Genomic DNA, 19790 nt, shown 5'->3' on the forward strand with positions numbered 1-19790 from the left:
GCCTTCCAGTCGGTTCCAAACCAGAGGACCGCGATCGGTTCTGGGAACGATACTACAAATAGTTAGCTCAGATTCCACCCCGCGAGCGGGGCTTTCCGCCTTCACCAATTCCGCCAACCGCCTGTACGAACTGAGGATGACCTCTGAACCCAGACGGCAGGAGTCATTGGTGCCGACATGAGCAACAATTTGCAGTCGGGTGCAACCAGTGCCTTCTATCGCCGCTGGTAGGGCCTCCTCCACACCTCTGATGAGACCCCCCGGCAAGCAGACAGAGTGAAAACGGGCCTTTTTCCACGACCTTTCCGCTATTTCCCTAAGGGGCTCCATCACCCGCCTAACGTTGGAGCTCCCAATAACTAATAAACCCCTCCCCCCGTCTGCCTGCTCGGACCTTGCTGAAGGAGCAGCCACATGTCCACTCACAGGCAGAGCGGGCGATGCCACACGGCCAGCCTCCACATTTACCCTCCGCCATGAACACCGCTGAACCCGCCACTCCCCTTGGGGAGAGGGTGGCCCAACCACGCCAGGTACCCGCGAAGATGTCTCAACAGCAGGGACAGTGGGTGAAGCATGTTACACCTGGGGTGTACCATGCGACGCACCACTCCCCCTGCCGCTACACTCCGAGGCAGCAGCCTGAAGACAGCTGACTGCGGCCATCAACACACTCAGCTGTTCGCGAAGAGTGGCCAGCTCCTCCTGCGTCCGTACACAGCAGTCACACATCCTATCCATCCTAAGGAATCAATTTACTGAAGAGACTTAATCAACTTTTAACTCAACTGCTAATTCACTAAAGGCGGCTGATTATTGACTAAACTGTGATTGCTAACCACTTCTTGTAGAAAACAATGAAAATAGCATTACCTGTCTCTGGACTGTACTGAAAACAAACACTAGCACTACTGGCACTATGGTTGACTAAAAGGACTCTCTCTGACTGTATTCAAAACAAACACAAAATCTATGGAACACTATTAATAGCACTCAACAATTAAAGCTTCCTAAAATCAAAAACACACGGAAGAAGAAGTAACAAGTAAGAAAAATACAGTTAATACTTAAATTAAGGTAGCTCGCTGCACAGCAGACGTGAAGCAGACGGTGGTTAGGGTGACACTTCCTTATGTTTAAGCTCATTATATGTTTTCAAACTCTACAATATATTCACTCCAGAGATATTGGCTGGTACTTCCGTGGATCATTTCTGGTACTATTCTTGTAGACAGGTGTGACCAGTGTTTTCTTCCAACCATCTGATACTTTTTCGTTTGTTTTGGGATTATGATTAATCATACAAATGATCCACAAAACATGAAGCTGAATCTGTGGTATATTATGATTAAAAAAGGGGCTATGGCACAGTCAGCAAGAGAGAATCCTTGACAGCCGTCAGTGTTGTTGCTACCTTTAAACTGTGAAGTGCAAATGGCTACAGGTGAGAACAATTCATCCATACAGTTGCGACTACACTGAGACATTGCCACAGACACATACACAAAATTGCATTCGGTGGATGGTTGACATAGATGTGCAAAGTAGATGCACCAAGACTATTGCAACTATCAGGGATCTTCTTTCACTGACTCTACTACAATACCTGAAACTGTTTATTAATGATTCTGTCAACAGTCACAGTATTTATATTAGGCAACTAGTTTCAAACTTTACAGGTTCTTTTTCAAGCCTGTCCTAATTGGGCTGCACGGACAGTGCTGATCTTAATGATAAACAGCAAAGTGGCCTTCTGCAAACACTTATAAAGCATGTGTTGCCAGTCTGATTTTTATTATTACGATCTGGCACAGTCAGTGCAGCTTCAATAGGACAGGCATGAAAATGAACCTGTAAGGATTGAAACTAGTTGCCTAATATAAATACTGCTATTGTTGACAGAACTGTTAATAAACATTTTAAGGAATGTAATAAAGTTGCTGGTTCCCTGTCAACAAAATGCTGAAACTGAAGTATCTGCTACATTATACTAGAAACTCAGCCTGGCTCCAAAGTATCTACAGCTGGACTTCCTTGTGGACTAGTCAACCTGTTAGTAAAATTGTATCAAAATCCCTACAGCACTTCCTGAGATTAGTCTTCACACTGACAGAAAAACGTGGCAATGGACTTTAATTTCTAATTTGTATAGAAGTTATCTGTTGCAAATTGTGTATGATTAAAAGCACAAAAGGGGCCAACCAAATGCAGCAAATGCACATATTCGGGAGGATGGCGTTTTCTCTATCCAATTATCTTCATTAAATTTTCCTAAATCATTCAAGAAAATGCTGGAATGATTCCTTGAACCACTGTCAACCATCTGTTCCACCCTCTCAAAGCATCTGTGTGTAAGTACATCAGAGTTATTTCTTTTCATTGCACTGTGATGACAAATCACGTAACCGAGAGACAATCCCTGCATGATTAAATAAATAAATAAATATTTCCTAAAATTCTGCAATCTTAAGTTTTGAAGCAAATACCGGGTGGTTATAATTAAACTTTCCCCACTTTACATGTTACAACATGGAAGCCAATTACATACTAGTACCAAACTTGGCAACATTAATGACAAGGACAAACGGAAGAGAAATACTGCAAAATCAATTCAATTGAAACACTTAATGTGCTGCTACAGTACATCATACCATTACACGCCAGTGCCATTACTGCTACAAAAGGGGCTCAATATGGCGCGTATCAGTGTCCAGAAGAGTCTGAAAGCACAGGATTGCATTTTGCACAGCAGAAGGAAGCATATCCGTAGGTATTCTGGCTACCTCTCTTGATTTGCTGCACTTCAGATCAGCATGTGTGAACGTTCCCCTGATAAACCCTGTCCTTCAGGTAGCCCCACTACCAGAAATCACAGGGAGTGGGATCAGGTGATCATGTCAGCCAAGCATTTGGAAATGATCAACTGATAATTTGATCATTTCCAAATGTATGTCGGATAAGCAGGTGAACTTAACAAGCAATGTGTGGTGGGAACCATCTTGCATGAAAATTGTCGAGTTCAATTTGTCTCTCTCCGTTTGGGCAGGTATGACATGCTGGCGAAGCATATCACAGTAGTACTGGCCAGTCACACTGCATGTCTTGGGTCCTCGGGTACCACCCTGTTCAAAAAAGAATGGGGCAATACTGAATGTAGCCATGAAGCCACACCATACAGTGACACTTTCACCACAAAGAGGAGCTTCATGCACAGTGACTGGATGTGAAGATCCCCACACTCAGCAATTCTGTGTGTTCATCTCACATGTCAGAGAAAAATGAGCTTCATCTTCCCATAGGATGGTCCAAAGCCAACCCTCATCAACTTCAATCCTTGCAAGAAAGTGGAGGGCGAAGTAAACACGCCATTGTGTGCCCTGTGGTGCAAACTATTGTATGATATAGATCTTGTATATATACCATTTGAGAATGATTTGAAGCACCTTCTGTACAGTGGACCATGGGACATTCAACTGTCATGACACGGCATGCGCACTGCCTGACAATCAGGAATTGCGTATAACATTGTCTGCCATAGGAACAGCAATTCCATCAACCACCTGTGGTGCAACTGGTTGTCGGCCTCTTCCCAGAGCGACAGTCATTTCTCCAGTTTATTTGAATTACTACTTCATGCTCAGCACAGCAGGAGGAGACAGATGGCCCTTCCATAATCCTTTCACCCTGCTATATTCTCAAAGTGGGGCTGCAGCATTACTGTTGTTTTGATGTTAGAGATTCACCAGAAAGACCCGCTCCTTTTGTCCAAGCTCATGTTAATATGCAACACATGCAGTGCAATTGGTCAGGTATGTGAGACTATGGAATCACAATGACTGATGATGACATCTGGTGGCCATTGTTGTAGCTGGATGGAGGTGCCGTGATGCAGAGAAATCATGCACCCAATACTCTGAACATTAGTTAAATCACGTTTGGTACTCATATGGTAACTAGTTTCTGTGTTATAACATGTTAAATAGGGAAATTTTAATTATAACCATCCAATATATTGCTGAACATGGTGTGTAAGCAAACATGGAATATAAAATGTATACATGAAATAGCTGAATCCATGGACACATTTTACATTCCACTGTTGAAAGATTTCAACAGATGAGGCGAAGATTTCAACAGATAAGGTGAACAATATTCAATAGAAATCACATTAAGAATGACATTAATCGTCCCATGGAAATTTTTAAGAACTGATTTTCAGAGGGAATATATGGTCAAACTAGTCTGTAAAATTTTATTGGATGGCATCATAAAACAAAGAACAAAAGACACAAACAAAACTTCTTGATCGTATGCAATGTCATATTGAGTGGCCATAACACACTTTCGACAACATTATAAACTGAAAACCATCAACAAGGTTTCTAATCCAAGCACTGATGTCACAAGCCTTTGGGTGCATGTCAAAATACGATACAGACAGCTGTATACTATGATCATGTTGGATGTTTACCCTTCTTTTGATCTGACAGGTAGCACCAAATCTCATCACGTGTTTTTACGTTTGCAGAAAATATGGATCTCTGTCATATACATAAATGAAATCTAGTAATTTTTTTTTCTTCCAATGATGCTTTCTGTTCATCAGTCAATTTGAGTGACATAAATTGGGAATGGTTCACCGATTTATTCAAATATTTGTGAATTATAGTGGCCAAAATCTGCAGGAATGATTCCAAAACCAGTGGAACAGGCCAACCGACCGAGGGTGTCACAGTGAGTCGCCGGAAATTAAACAGGTGGACAACAACTAGAGAAAGACAAACAATAGAGACAGCAAAAAAAAGCAAGTCCAGTGAATAAACCAAGATCAAAACACGAGACATAGTGAATTCAGAAACAAGACAACAATGTGTAGCGAGAGCAATACAATAGCACAGAGAAATCTGCGACTGACTGACTGACTGACTGACTGACTGACTGACTGACTGACTGACTGACTGACTGACTGACTGACTGACTGACTGACTGACTGACTGACTGACTGACTGACTGACTGACTGACTGACTGACTGACTGACTGACTGACTGACTGACCAGCTACACTGCTGGCTTTTAAAGGACAGCTGTGAGCACTGATGGGTCGGCAAGATGGGCACGTCTGCACAGTCAGTGCTGCACCAGCGCTCACAGATTAGAGCAGTACTGTCTAGTGTGGCCGTCATCGAGATCCCTGTCTTCCACAGACTTTGAAACTCACTGATCTCAAGAGGTAGTAGCTAAATTTGTACCACTACCTGTTGTACTTGTTTGCACCTGTGCATCACTGACATTTCCTTTCTGGAAGAGTCTGAATCGGCTGTAAGTACATTTACACTTCCAGCATTCATTTTGTAAACTTTTACTAGTAATGAATGTGCCCAAATCAATGTTAGTTCTCCTTGACATACATCTCTGTGCACATACATTCATGAATTATTAACACACACTGACATTTCATTGTATGTCCATTCACTAAATATTTTAGATGCACCTCATTTAAACAACACTCACCTACATTTAACTGATGTACATGCCAAGACAGTAACAGTAATTGTAGGATATAAAGAAGGCACACAAGCAATCACTCTTCACATGTTCCTTCTGCAACTGTAGTGAGAGAAATACATCAGGTACAGTAGAGCATTAAGTACCAGTATTCACTGCCAGACATTTCATTGTATAACGTAGATATGGATACAGCAGTGCACATATCTTTTGGAATGGTGTGACACATTCTTTGCATCAGAGTGATAGCCACCATGTGACCTCACCTTGGTCAAAAAATCAGTTCCCATGCCATCCCCGAGTGTCTGGACAGTAGCTCTGACATCACTTATAGCCTTTACATACGATCAGAATTTCTTTGGGTTGTGTGACAGGTTTTTTGATATGATGTTGATATGACTGTCACTGAAAGTTTCACACATAGCCCATTTGCCAGGTAAATGTGTTTCATTCAGCACCTCTTTACCTATAGCCCTTTGCTTTCTTTTATATCTACAAGGCAATAGTTACTCTTTCTTTAGAAGTTTGTTTACAGAGACTGTACACTATGGAGGGCCCCTTCCAATATGAATTGTTCTACTAGGTACAAGGCTATGAAGTGTACGGTGAAATACTCATTTAAACTTGACCCACATGTCCTCTAAGGTAAATGTTTTGAACTCCTCTTTTAGATATGACACTACTGCCTCTCTGCTTCAATTACTGAACATGCAAATTCTTCTACTTGTTTTAGTTACCCTCTGTGCTTTCAACTTTGGTAATTATTATTGATAGAAAAGCCACAGTGTTGTAGAGGCTATTTTAAAATTTTGTTTAACAGAATGGGCGCTAACTGGTGAAGGAAAATGTGTGTTAGGAACGTACTTGTAAATCAGTGCCCAGGTACGGATTTAGTGAGATATTATCCTACTCTAAGGGTGTTGAAAAACACTGAAGATAAATTTTAAGGTAGATACTGTATACCTGCTAGGCATGTGTGAACTGGAACTAAATATCTGAGAAACGAAGATAATGCCCTGCCTCTAAATGTTATAACTCAGACATAAACGCTAAAAGAAGAATTATGATCAGAGTAACAAAATGTCAACTATTGTAAAGTAAAATGTTTCTCTCTTTCTAGGTGACGACTAATGAGGGTAGGATGTGTCAGTCATTATAAAGTAAATGTCCATCTCCTTCAGGGAAGTGATTTGAAATCAGAATAGGAAGTGTCTTTCATTGTAAGTTAATTATGTATTGCTTCCAGGTAACTAGAATTATAGTCATGGTATGCAATAAATAACTGTCTAAAAGAAATGTAATCATTCATGCTAAAGTAATACAATAGACTAAAACTTACATACAAATTTGTAGTCACAGAACACAGTACCCATAATTTTTTCCTCAGGGGAGGGAGGTGTCCCATAAGGGGCCAATGCAACCCCTGCGAGCAAGAGCAGTAGCCATTGTGAATGATTCTGCTTGCTGAATATGAAGACATGCAAGTGAAAGGTCATTGACTAGGTGTAGCCCAATGTGAGATATGGCCACCACAAGGGATGTAAGGTGGTGGCACATTGCTCAAGAGAGTTCAGTTAATCATGGAACAGTAAGTCAGAGGGCCCCTGTGTAGGTTGGGCCTGGACTCCGAATCTGCTCTGGCTCTGTTGTTTGATATTTGCTGTGTGTACCTTCCTCCAAGAGTTACTTTGTAGACCGTCTGGAGTGGACTACTGTACTTTCAAGTGTTCATTCAGGCAAGCACTAAAGTTGTTAATCAAGTGTTTCATTCCTCTTCTGTTTGTATTTTCTTGGCAGAGTGCCATAATTCCTCAAAATATTCGATTACCCAATGCCATAAATAGCTAATTAAATAGACCTTCCCCTGAATACTGTCAACAAGTTCCTATATCATTTGCTGGATGTGAAAAGATGTGGAACACGAATGAATGAAATTAAACAGCATGATACAAAATGCCATAAATAAATTTTTGTTGAGGAAGGTTTTTAGGGAAAGAACAGACACACCATGGTTCAAAAGCCATTCCAAAAAGTTGCTACTATAGCAACGAGAACATCACAGATTAAGCAAAGTCAAATACTTGCTGGGGGAAAGAAAGGGCTGGGTTCAGTTAAAGTTATAGTGACAGGAACCCAACAAATCCGAGGATGACAACAGAAGCAATATTGGCTGGCCGACTTGGCCAAGAGTGTTGACAGCAAGTTGCCAAAGAACAACAGATGGACAAAATGAGAGAATGACAGACAATGGGGATGGCACAGCATAATAACAAGTCCAAAGGGCAAATCAGATTGAATACTAAGACACAGGGAATTCAGAACTAAGACAACAGTGTGTAGCAAGAGTGATACAGTATACGGAAAAATCACAAGTAAAGGACAGAGTGGCCCCACTGCTGACCTTATAGGGCAGCTGCGAGCCATAACAGGCTGGCTGGACAGGTGTGGCTTATGGTGGTGCTTACATTAGCACCCCAAATTGCAGCAGCACTGCCTAGTGGCCATCACTGATGTCCATACTGTCCCACAGGTCTTCAAACGTGTTGCACTACGATACCAGAAAAGTGATCATAAGGAGTGCAATGTGAGATGCAGTTCAATGAACTGAAAAGTAAAATCTTGCCAACTGATCTGAGAAAATTCTAATAAGTTTGGTCTTTTGTAGATTAAAATCAAAATAATCTATTTAGTTCCTCAGTGATCATACTGGTAGCAAAATGTAAGATGACAGAGAGATGGCTGAAACAATGTATTCGGTTTCTGGAATTGTTTCCTGCAGAAGATCATAATTCATTTACTCCTTTCAATTCATTGTATGAATGCCGAAATGGCAGGTTTTGAGAGAATTTCTCATGGAACAGAAAATGTAAAACTGCTCAATAGTGGAAAGGCATCTAGTCTGCGCTTTATATTTTTGCAGTTATAAAACATTTTTTCTAAATCCCTGCCTCACCAGTACATAATCTGCCAGATATCACATGTCCGTAAGTCTCTTCCACATACACAGTTTTCTTTCATAATTCTTAAAAAAAAAAAAAAAAAAAAAAACAACCACACAAGTGTTTACATTATTCTTCTCTGTGCAACTTCTACCAAGTGGCTTCCACTTTCATTCCTTTTCCCCAGATCATGCTTTCCTACCACTTTTCTTTCCTTTCTTCTGCCCTCTATAAAAACCCAAAATACCACCATAATTAAATTTTCATTTCCCATAACATACTGAATAACTTCTTTTATTTGAATGGAGACTCCATCAGGAGTTGCATACACCAGGATCTTTACACCAATATTAATAACAACTGAGTCAGCGTTGGCCATTGAAGTAGAAATCTTTATTTTTGTTGCAATTTGATTCCAATCACTGTATGACCATCTTCAGTGCTGTTGATAAAACAAAAATCTGCCTGCCCTACAACATGCTTCATCTGCCCAACTATACAGGTAACAACATACAGACGAGATTGTTTTTATCAACATACCTAGTATTAAAGCCCTGTGGACTCATAAATACAAGCAGTAACATTTGCAATACCAATGAAGAGTACTTGTCAGACTGAAGGTACAAATGTAACTGAGCTATCTGCTTACATGGACTTACACAGCTATACTCACTGTCAACACCAGACACAACAGCGGCCTCTCTAGTGATCATTATTACAAGATCTTTTATTAATGACAATTAAAGACATAATAATGAAATGTAGTATCTAATACATGCACCACACATCAAGAACATTACACAGCTCACACCTTCTGGCATGTGTTTCAGGAACCGTGTCCCGAAGTATGCGATTTAGCATGAACCATCCTAGAACATAGAACTCCAACCATTATATTAACATAACAGTTAAATAATACCACCAAAACCAAAAGATTTAGGTTCCCCTATTATGCCATTCGACATTTATTTTTATATTCATACATTTCCAAATGCCTTTTTGATAGACAATGTCTAAAATAAAATGTAGGTATAAAAATACACAACACCGTCAAAACATGTTTCAAATACCTCTTGACCTACTCAGATTTTTGTTTACCAGATTTCAATGTTGTCACATGGACATCTGTAGCTTCAAAAACAGATTCTCAAATTCTCTGTCCAAACTTGCTATTAGCTTCTTTTAAAACTATGAAAAGACAGGTAGTCAGTCTGATAAAACCATTTTGAGCCTTGTACTTGAGGACAAGAAACTTATTCCCCCAAATGCGCAAAGCAAAGGTACAGCTGGGGGACATATATGGCTTCCAAGTTGGAAGAATTTTATGAGATTTTCAGATCTAGTTCTGTTGAATGATTATGATGTCAATATCCACTTGAGAAATAATATAATGAAGCTGCAGTCACTAGTACACAATCAATTCTTTTCACCAGAAGTCTTACCAATGAACTGATATATGCCTAATTTAAATCCACTGTTTGATTTTTGCCTAAATTAAATAATGATGTTTAATGAATCACCCACTACAATTTGAAATCCTCCTGAATTTTGCTTTATATTGCGCTCTCCATTGTGTGTATAATGTGAAGAAATTTTGTTGATTTTATGTGTATGGCAAAAAGCATTATGTTTTAAGCATTTGTTTACAGATTATCACTATTGTAATGAGTTTGTATAACAATAATGTATTATTTTAATTAGCAAAATACACTAATGTGAAATGGTAAATAAATATGAATATAAAAACAACAATTTAAAACATAAAACAAATGTAAGTAAAATAAATAATTAGAATAATAATTAATATTCGAATGTTTTGATTAGATATGTTGCAAATAATTCTATAGCACATTCTGTGCAGCTTGAAATGGTATTTCAGAGAGCACCTTTACTACACATGAATGTATGTGGGCTCAGCCTTCTATAATTTATGTTGTAACAAAAGTTTTCATTTCTCAAAATTAATTAATGGTTGTGGAGTATTGAACAAAATTTCAAATTATTACAAAAGTTGATTATACAATTTTCAAGAATATTAATTAAATATCAACATTTAAATGAGAATAATATATTTTATATATCATTGTTTCGAGGATATTCTCTCTAAACTTAATATGCCAAATTACCTATCGGGATGTTTTACCTCTTAAAAAGTGAAATTGGGCAGAAACAAAAATACATGTATTGCATTATTTTGCTCCCTCTACACACCCACCAAGTTTCAACAACATCATTTGTTTATACTTCCAGGGAAGGTCCACTTACCAGTTTTATATTATGTACATCCCTCATGAGAGAACACATACATTGGAAACGGCAAAACTAATGAACTTTAATGTTTAATTATTTTTCAGTGACTGGAGTATGCAATATTAATGAAAATTTTTCTGAACTGTGTTGCGATTGTCAAGAGTGTATAATTTTACTTTCATAAAACCAGCTACTGTTTGACCCAGTGATTTGTGTAATGGACTAATTTAAATGAATCACCAAATTGTAAGCACCTTTAACAAATTGCAAAAGACTATACTAAATTGGAACTGTGTCATTTTTTGATAAATTTGAACCATTAATCTTGTGCAATAAGAGAAGACGTTACTTCCCATGCTAATTGCGAGTGCTAGTCTATAGACTTTACGCTAATTATTTTTCATAGTGTAAAAAGTCATCACCGTAGTAAATGAGTGAATTCCACAAGGAATAAAGTGTGTGGAATGTTAACCAAACTGTTGGTGTCATGTACATTATTGAATGAACATCATGACCCATTTATGTGAACTTCGAACTCTGAGGTGTTCAAGAAGAGGTGCTACTGTGGGAGAGTTTATGAACACAAGATCAGCTATTAGCTGTGCTGTACATGCAATTCTCCCATGTGTCTCTTGGCATTATCTGAAAATGGCAATACCAAAGACAAACTGTGACTTCTCCCTACTTATTGAACCCCCCCACCACCTCAGATTAGACAGGCAGTAATTATTGTGAATGTCAATGTTACTTGTGCCACACTCTTTTAGTATGTAATGTATACAGATAAACCAATGTTTAAAAATTACTGTGACTGCAGAAAGGGTGAGATAATTCTATCACCTACACAGTGAGGTAAACTGGGACCAAATTACATAAGTAAAATTATCTATGGGCATATGTGTGAGCAGAAAATGGCATTACAGCAAACAAAAAAATAGTTTTGAAACACAAAATGACACCTTGCTTGCTAACATGCAAAATTAATAAATATTTAAGGGAATGAAATAAATAAAGGAAAGGCTAATATCAATAATCATGCAACACTGATATAGGGTAGTGGCCTGTCTGTATCTAAGCATATTCAGTTTACAATGTGAGTGTGCATGTAAACAAACAAATATTCTAACTGAATTGTTAATGTTTTCGTGGCTAATTGTTGACAAAATGCCTCTTGGGTTCTTCGGCTAATGTTTGTTTGATTATTTTTGTGGCATTAAGCCAGTACGAATGGCTGGCATTGTCAAAGCTTCACTTTCCACCACCTAGTCCACCACCAGCAATTGGGGGTGAAGCTTTGACAACGCCAGCCATTCATGCTGGAGAAATGTCAGAAAAACAGAAGCCAACAGGCAGTTTGTCAAATATTCTAATTCTAATTTTCTATCACTACCCATACATCTTATAGAAGTATCAGTTGGTGCACCAAAAAATTCGATTTAAAAAAGAACACCTCACAGTAGCACCAATTAGAGATGATGTAATATTAGAAATCAAATGTTTTATTAAGAAGACACCATACTGAATCTGTATTTTCAAAGTCAAAAAACAACTAATATTTGATAATGTAAATGTTTTGTCATAAGTATCCTGGTTGAACATTACATTCAAGGCAAAAGGACACAGCAATTATTTTCTGAATTATACAGAAGTGTACTACTCTTTCACATCCAGCTGCTCCAATGTTACAACAGTAAGAGAGCATCAGTGAATGAGTTAAATAAACAGACAAATATACCCGACACAAATTCAAATTGAATCTGTTGTGGGAACCATCCAGCATTAACTGTTATCAACAAAACAGCAGCAGCACATGTTGCATGTCACAGGTTAAATATGTACTGCAGCCGAACTTACCCATATTGATCTACTTCTAGTGTGACAAATAATTCCTTCATCAATGAGATGTTAAGCTTCTTTCCTTCTGCATCCACACTCGAAAAGCAGCACTCCAGACAGTATGGAAGATACTTGTACACACACTATACCTCAATTAAAATAACTTTATGTTTCAGTGGGTTAAGTGGTGGGGGCCACAAAATCTTATTTCTTTCTCATGTGTAATGTGTTCACAGTGTTGCCAGTTTTGATCACCAAAAGGATGGACACATCAAAATCCAGCATACATACAGTATGCAACAACATGACCAGAATTATAATTATTCTCATTACATCACATTTGTTGGCGTCACCAATTCAAACCTTATTGTCATCTTTCAACCTAACCTAAGCCTCAGGGTGTGCTACAGATCTGTCTGTCTCCACAAGTTTCACTGCAAAGAAATTCTGGTCATACATATAGTATTTTAGGGCCAAGAAACAGTCAATGCCTTCTCTGCGCGATAGCAATGGAAATACTATCGACGACAGTGCTACGAAAGCAGAGTTACTGAATGCAGCCTCCCAAAATTCCTCCACTAAAGAAGAAGAAGAAGAAGAAGAAGAAGAAGAAGAAGAAGTAAATATTCCAGAATTTGAACCAAGAACAGCTGCCAACACGAGTGACTTAGAAGTAGATATCCTTGGAGTCATGAAGCAACTTAAATCACTTAATAAAAACAAGTCTTCTGCCCAGACTGTACACCAATTCGGTTGCTTTCAGTGTATACTGATGCAATAGCTCCATACTTAATCACATACAACCGCACACTCAACAAAAGATCTGTACCCAAAGACTGGAAAGTTGCACAGGTCACACCAATATTCAAGAAAGGTTATAGGAGTAATCTACTAAATTACAGGCCCATATCATTAATGTCAATATGCAGCAGGATTTGGGAACATATATTAAGAGTACGGTCTATTGACACAAAGTCAACACAGATTTAGAAAACATTGTTCTTGTGAAACACAACTAGCTCTTTACACACACACACACACACACACACACACACACACACACACACACACACACACACACACACACACAGACACACAGACACACAGACACAAAGTGCTACTGATAAATGATTTCAAATTGATCCTGTATTTCTAGATTTCCAAAAGGCTTTTGATATAGTACCACGCAAGTGGCTTGTAATGAAACTGCGTGCTTATGGAATATCATATTAGTTATCTGACTGGATTTGTGATTTCCTGTCAGAGGCATCACAGTTCCCAGTAATTTACGGAAAGTCATCAGGTAAAACAAAAATGACTTCTGGTGTTCCCAAGGTAGTGTTATAGGCTCTCTGCTGTTCTTTCTGAGCAACCGTCTTACATTGTTGCAGATGATGCTGTCGTTTAGCATCTAGTTAACTCATCAGGAGAGCAAAATGATTTAGAAAAGATATATGAATGGTGCAAAAATTGGCAATTGACCCTAAATAATAAAAAATGTGAGGTCATCCAAGTGAGTGCTAAAAGGAATCCATTAAACTTCGACTACACGATAAATCAGTTTAATCTAAAGGCCTTAAATTCAACTAAACACCTTTGAATTACAATTCCAAACAATTTAAATTGGAAAGGACACACAGAAAATGTTGTGGGAAAGGCAAACCAAAGACTGCGTTTTATTGGCAGAGCACTTAGAAAATGTAATGGATCTGCCAGAGAGACTGTCTACATTATGCTTGTCTCTCTTCTTTTGGAGTACTACTGCATGGTCTGGGATCCTTACCGGACAAGATTAACAGGATACATTGAGAAAGTTCAAAGAAGAGCAGCACATTTTGTATTACCGAGAAATAGGTGGCAGATTGATGAAATCTTCTCGGGCTTCCATCTGGGCCATTAACATCATCTTCTGGCAAAGTTCGCCAATGAGAATGACACTCACTGAAACGTCGCAGATTTTTAATACAGCTACCCGGATGGAAGCCCATGAAGATTTCATCAGCAGTATACACTGGGAAAACCTACATTCACAGGGGACAGACTGTCACAGACATGGTACACGATTTGGGATGGACACCATTAAAACAAAGGCGTTCTTCGTTGGGCAGAATCTTCTCACAAAATGTCAATCATCAAGTTTCTCCTCCGAATGCAAAAGTATTTTATTGATGCCAACTTACATAGGGAGAAACGATCATCATGATAAAATAAGGGAAATCAGAGCTCACGGAAAGATATAGGCGTTGGTTTTTTCCGCGCCCTGTTCGAGTGTGGAATAATTGAGAATTACTGTGAAGGTGGTACGATGAACCGTATGCCAGGTACTTAAGTATGAATTTGCAGAGTATCCATGTAGCTGTAATAATACAGAGCCAAATAAACAATGTCAGTGTTATTTTTCCACACAAAGTGGTATAGTGTCAAGACACCACATAATTGCATCACACATCATGGTTGATGCTTGGAATCACCCAATTGCTTGTATTTAAAAACTGTGTACTTTCCTCACTGCATATGTACTACACTGTGTTCTTTCATCAAAATGACATTTTCCTGAGTACTCTTCGCACTCCCATCAGTTTTCTCATTCTGCTCTATACTTGGTATAACAGGCATTACAGCACTATCTCTTTCTTCTGTTGATTCTCCACAGTAAGAGACAAATTCTATTTGAATTACATCCATTTTGCCAATCTGCTAACTGTATGTGACTTGTTTTCCCCAATCTTACTCAAGTCATCTTGATACAGGTGATTTGAGTTCTCTTACCCCTTTTCTATGGCTTAAAGATCAGACAGACCAAAAAAAATTTAACTGAATTACGTTCATGGAAAAAACATGAATATGATAAATGACTTGAAATATTATCACTGAAATACGTTCCTGCAACTTAATCTACCCTTAAGGGATGTCAGCTTCATCCTGTAACCTAATGATAATGTGGCATGTGATGCCATACGTGAGCAAACAGAAACAGAACAAAACACTGTCAATGTTTCTTTTGCACCTTTATTAGTTTTGAGAACATATGAACTTTAGGTGACAGAATGGTCTGTAGTGCAGTGAAGGTCTACGTTAGGTTGGAAGGTGATAGTTTGACTGCTGGTTAGTGAACCAGTATAAACACTTCCATCACAGGTATGTGGGCCACAGGCTGGGAATCCTACTGGGCTTCAAAAGACATTTTTTGTCTTGCATGAAATTAGAAGCTCAGTGAAACTAAAACAACATGATGAATATTACTGTACAGGTAGTTTTTACTGCAAAGAGATTTTGTGAGACCACAATACTGGCTCAGACACACAGGAACAAAAAGATTACTCTTTTGAGTCATGCCATAACAAATTCAAACTTGTGTCTAATGAGAATTTAATCCTGGATTATCAATTTATGTGCCATGTACAGGGAAGAAATTTATATTTGAAACAATTTTTCTTTCAGTGTATGTGAAATACTACATTTTAGATGGAAACTCATGTTTTGGGTTTTCTTCACAAAGAATTCTGATCAAATTGTTATGCAGAAACTGAAAGTCAACCACAGCTCATAGTACCACCCATCTGCTTGCACTCACTTTGTGACGTCATGATGGTGTGGCGTACTGAAATGGATCGTGTTTGCAGAGGGCATGTTGGAATGATGGGTGGCACACTCTAGTGAGGGATGCATATGTTCATAAACTGTTGGTGAGTGTTGCTTGCGATTCATTGGACTGCTTTGGTGCTGTGTGTAAGAATAATACTGGAAGTGTTTGTGGTGGTTTGTTAGTGAGTCATTCTGATATTGGCTAGCAGTTATGGGCAACAGAGTTGTTTTCAGGTCTGGAATTATTAGCACGGTGTGTTGTTTAATGCTATCACCTAATGATTTATTCTTTCTTACTGGATTTGTCCTCATCTGCCTGAAATAGAGAATAATCACTGCAAATCATTTGTTGATTCAGTAGAGCATAAGATGATCTGAAAGACTGCCCTGTGAAATGGGGGAAAATTGCATCAGAAGTAGCAACAGAGATACCGACTGTCATGAGCATATCAAATGTAGTAGTACATATTTACAATGACTTGGAACTAAAACATATCTGTTTTACAGCCTATATATATTTGTGAAGCAATTAGAAAGATGACTCAGTTCAATTTTTTTTTCTCCTAGAGAACATTGATTAATTTGTGCGATTCTAATTCTTGTGTAAAAATCTAACTGGAAACATTGACACTTTTTTTGAGCTTGTTGAAATTCACTAACTATAGGCAGCTCAAACTACAATTCGACAGGCTAAGCATAAGTCCATAACATACTGGTCCTTTCCACTAATGGTAAAATGCATGTGACTTCATAGTGATCTCTCAGAGCCTGAACAGCATTAAGGCCACATTGTTAATAGCAAGTTCCTATTTCTGGACAGATTTTGTAGATATCAGTTCATGTTATTAATTTTTTTCTTTCACTGATTTAATTAATTTCATGTAAGCATATTTAAGTAAAAAGATACACAACCCTATTGGAGGGTACGTCGGTCCTCCACCCATCATCTTTCCCCAATTTCCTCATATTCTATGGAAGGACGTCCAGTGCCAGTGTTTGAGAACAACAGAGGAATAAACATAATTAGCAATGAAAACCTGAGTCAGTTCTGGAGGGGTATCCTGATGGTGTACATCGATGGTAGGCAATCAAAACCTCGTAACTCCATCTGTCTGTGAAAACCTCACGATTCCAGTAAGCAGTAAATACATTATAAGTGAGAGAACTGAAAGTGCATTGATTTCTCTAATCTGTCAATAACTAGTATTCCACCACATACACAGAAGCGTCAAAGAAACTGGCATAGGCATGCATTTTCAAATACAAAGAGATGTACACAGTGCTATGGTCGACAAAGCTATATAAGACAACGTGTGTGGTGTAGTTGTTAGATTGGTTACTTCTGCTAAAATAGTACATTATCAAGATTTAAGTGAGTTTGAACATAGTGTCATAGTTGGCGCACGAGTAATGGTACACTGTACCTCTGAGGTATCAATGAAATGGGAATTTTTCCGTATGCCCGTTTCACAAGTGTACCGTGAATATCAGAAATCCGGTAAAACATCAAATCTCCGATATCACTGTGGACGGAGAAAGATCCTGCAAGAATGGGACCAATGATTGAAAAGAATCATTCCATGTGGCAGAAGTGCAAATCTTCTGCACATTGCTGCTATCAACAAGCGACAATGTGCAAGCCATTCAACAAAACATCATGAGGTTTTTAGGAGCCGAAAGCCCACTCGTATACCCTTGATGACTGCCTAACACAAAGCTTTACGCCTCGTCTGGTCCCGTGAAGACTGACATTGGACTGCTGATGATTGGAAACATGCTGCCTAGTCAGACGAGTTTCGTTTCAAATTGTATTGACTGGATGGACATGTACGGGTATGGAGACAACCTCATGAATCCATGGACCCCTCGTATGTCAGCAGGGGACTGTTCAAACTGGTGGAGGCTGTGTAATGGTGTTGGGCGTCAGCAGTTGGATTGATATGGGGCCCCTGATACATATGGATATGACTCTGGCAGGTGTCATGTACATACGCATCCTGCCTCATCACCTGCATCCATTCATGTCCACTGTGCATTCCAACGGACTTGGGCAATTACAGCAGGATAATGCGACACCCCACAAGTCCAGAATTGCTACAGAGTGACTCCAGCAACACTCTTCTGCATTTAAACACTTCTGCTGGCCACCAAGCTTCCCAGATATGAACATTATAGAACATATCTGGGACGCCTTGCAGCTTGCAGATCAGAAGATCTCTCCACCCTCTCGTACTCTTACAGATTTATGGACAGCCCTACACAATTCATGGTGTCCAGCACTACTTCAGACATTAGTCAAGTCCATGCCATGTCGCATTGCAGCACTACTGCATGCTTGCAGGGGCCCTACATAATATTAGGCAGAGGTACCAGTTTCTTTGGCTCTTCAGTTAGTTACAAATGTAGCAAAATTATTTGTACCACATTAAATGTTTTTTAAGAACCAACTGTTGCTTTACTTGTAAAATTTAAAAAAATGGAATAATGAGATTTTCAATGCCTCCGTTGTTATGGTTTAGGTGACTGACTGCAAAAAAACAGGGGATTTGATTTTTCCGGAGTGGCACATATTTTTTGTCATAAGATATTCACTGCATCACACGCACAGTATTTTTACATGTATTTTAGTGATAAAATGTCACGTCATTTACATCATGCATTCCAATCAATGTAATGCAGTTGTTTCTGGTTCTGTTTGATCATTAAGCCATGGGAAAGGATGTGGGAATTTGGCTAAAGTTTACAACAGGCCACCAACGTGCAGATGCTGGCAACACCTATGCGTGTATCATTAAGAGAAAACATGTTATTGCTTTCAACAATAAAAACTGATCACTTATCTGAAACACTGATTCACAATTCAGCTGTCTCGCCATCTTACATTCCCCCGGCAGCCCTATGTACAGTTTTTCTGGGAATTCAAAACATTTGTATCAAGAAGACAAGATTGAACATTGGGGATAGTCAGTCACCTGTAACAAGCTGACAATAAGGCTGAGTTTTACTAAACCTTGGACAACTAAAAGAAAACCAATGGAAGAAGAAATGAATAGTGCTGCAATGACTGTTATACAAAATAGAAGGCAGGAGAAAACTAATGTGTTCGGAGAGTATACCAAAAACCTGGCGTTTTGAGAAAGCTGTGGCCCACAGCTCTTATGTATTTAAAAAACGTCATGGTTCACTACCAAGAGCTACTAGTGGTGGTGGTTGTTGGGATGTTTTATGGGGACTAAACAGCTAAGGTCATCAGTCTCGCAGCTGCTAGTGAATGGATTTTTATACAGCCATTCAAGCTGTTTCAAATGTATTACGTTACCTTATGAAGGTCTGAGGACGAATAGATACTAATAAAGGAATATTAACTATCAGTTTCTGGTGGTGAATTGTGACATTATTTGATAAAATGTCATGTTTACGAAAGTAATACAATGCTAATATCTAAAAGAAAAAAAACGATAACATATGTGCAACGAGAAAAGCAGACAACATACACATATAAATTATTTGCGTTTAGAAGAAAATTAACTACGAGGCACACAAAAAGGTTTATTGAAAAAGCTCTCGAATTTTATAAACTAAGTCGAACAGAAATTCTTACTTCAGTGGATTACAGCACTCTTCGTATCTTATCTAGAAATTTATATCAAAAGTGCAGAAGAATTAAAATGGTTA

The 19790-nt window shown here is 38.7% G+C and overlaps 1 protein-coding gene across 1 annotated transcript in view; it reads right to left on the minus strand.

The window, feature by feature from the left end:
* The window catches only part of LOC126298559 (dual specificity protein phosphatase MPK-4-like), a 132909-nt gene that overhangs the window by 112314 nt on the left and 805 nt on the right, over positions 1-19790 (minus strand). The gene's annotated exons all lie outside the window — the stretch shown is intronic.

Source organism: Schistocerca gregaria, chromosome X (assembly GCF_023897955.1).
Source record: "Schistocerca gregaria isolate iqSchGreg1 chromosome X, iqSchGreg1.2, whole genome shotgun sequence".
In the NCBI taxonomy this organism is placed as follows: Eukaryota; Metazoa; Arthropoda; class Insecta; order Orthoptera; family Acrididae; genus Schistocerca; species Schistocerca gregaria.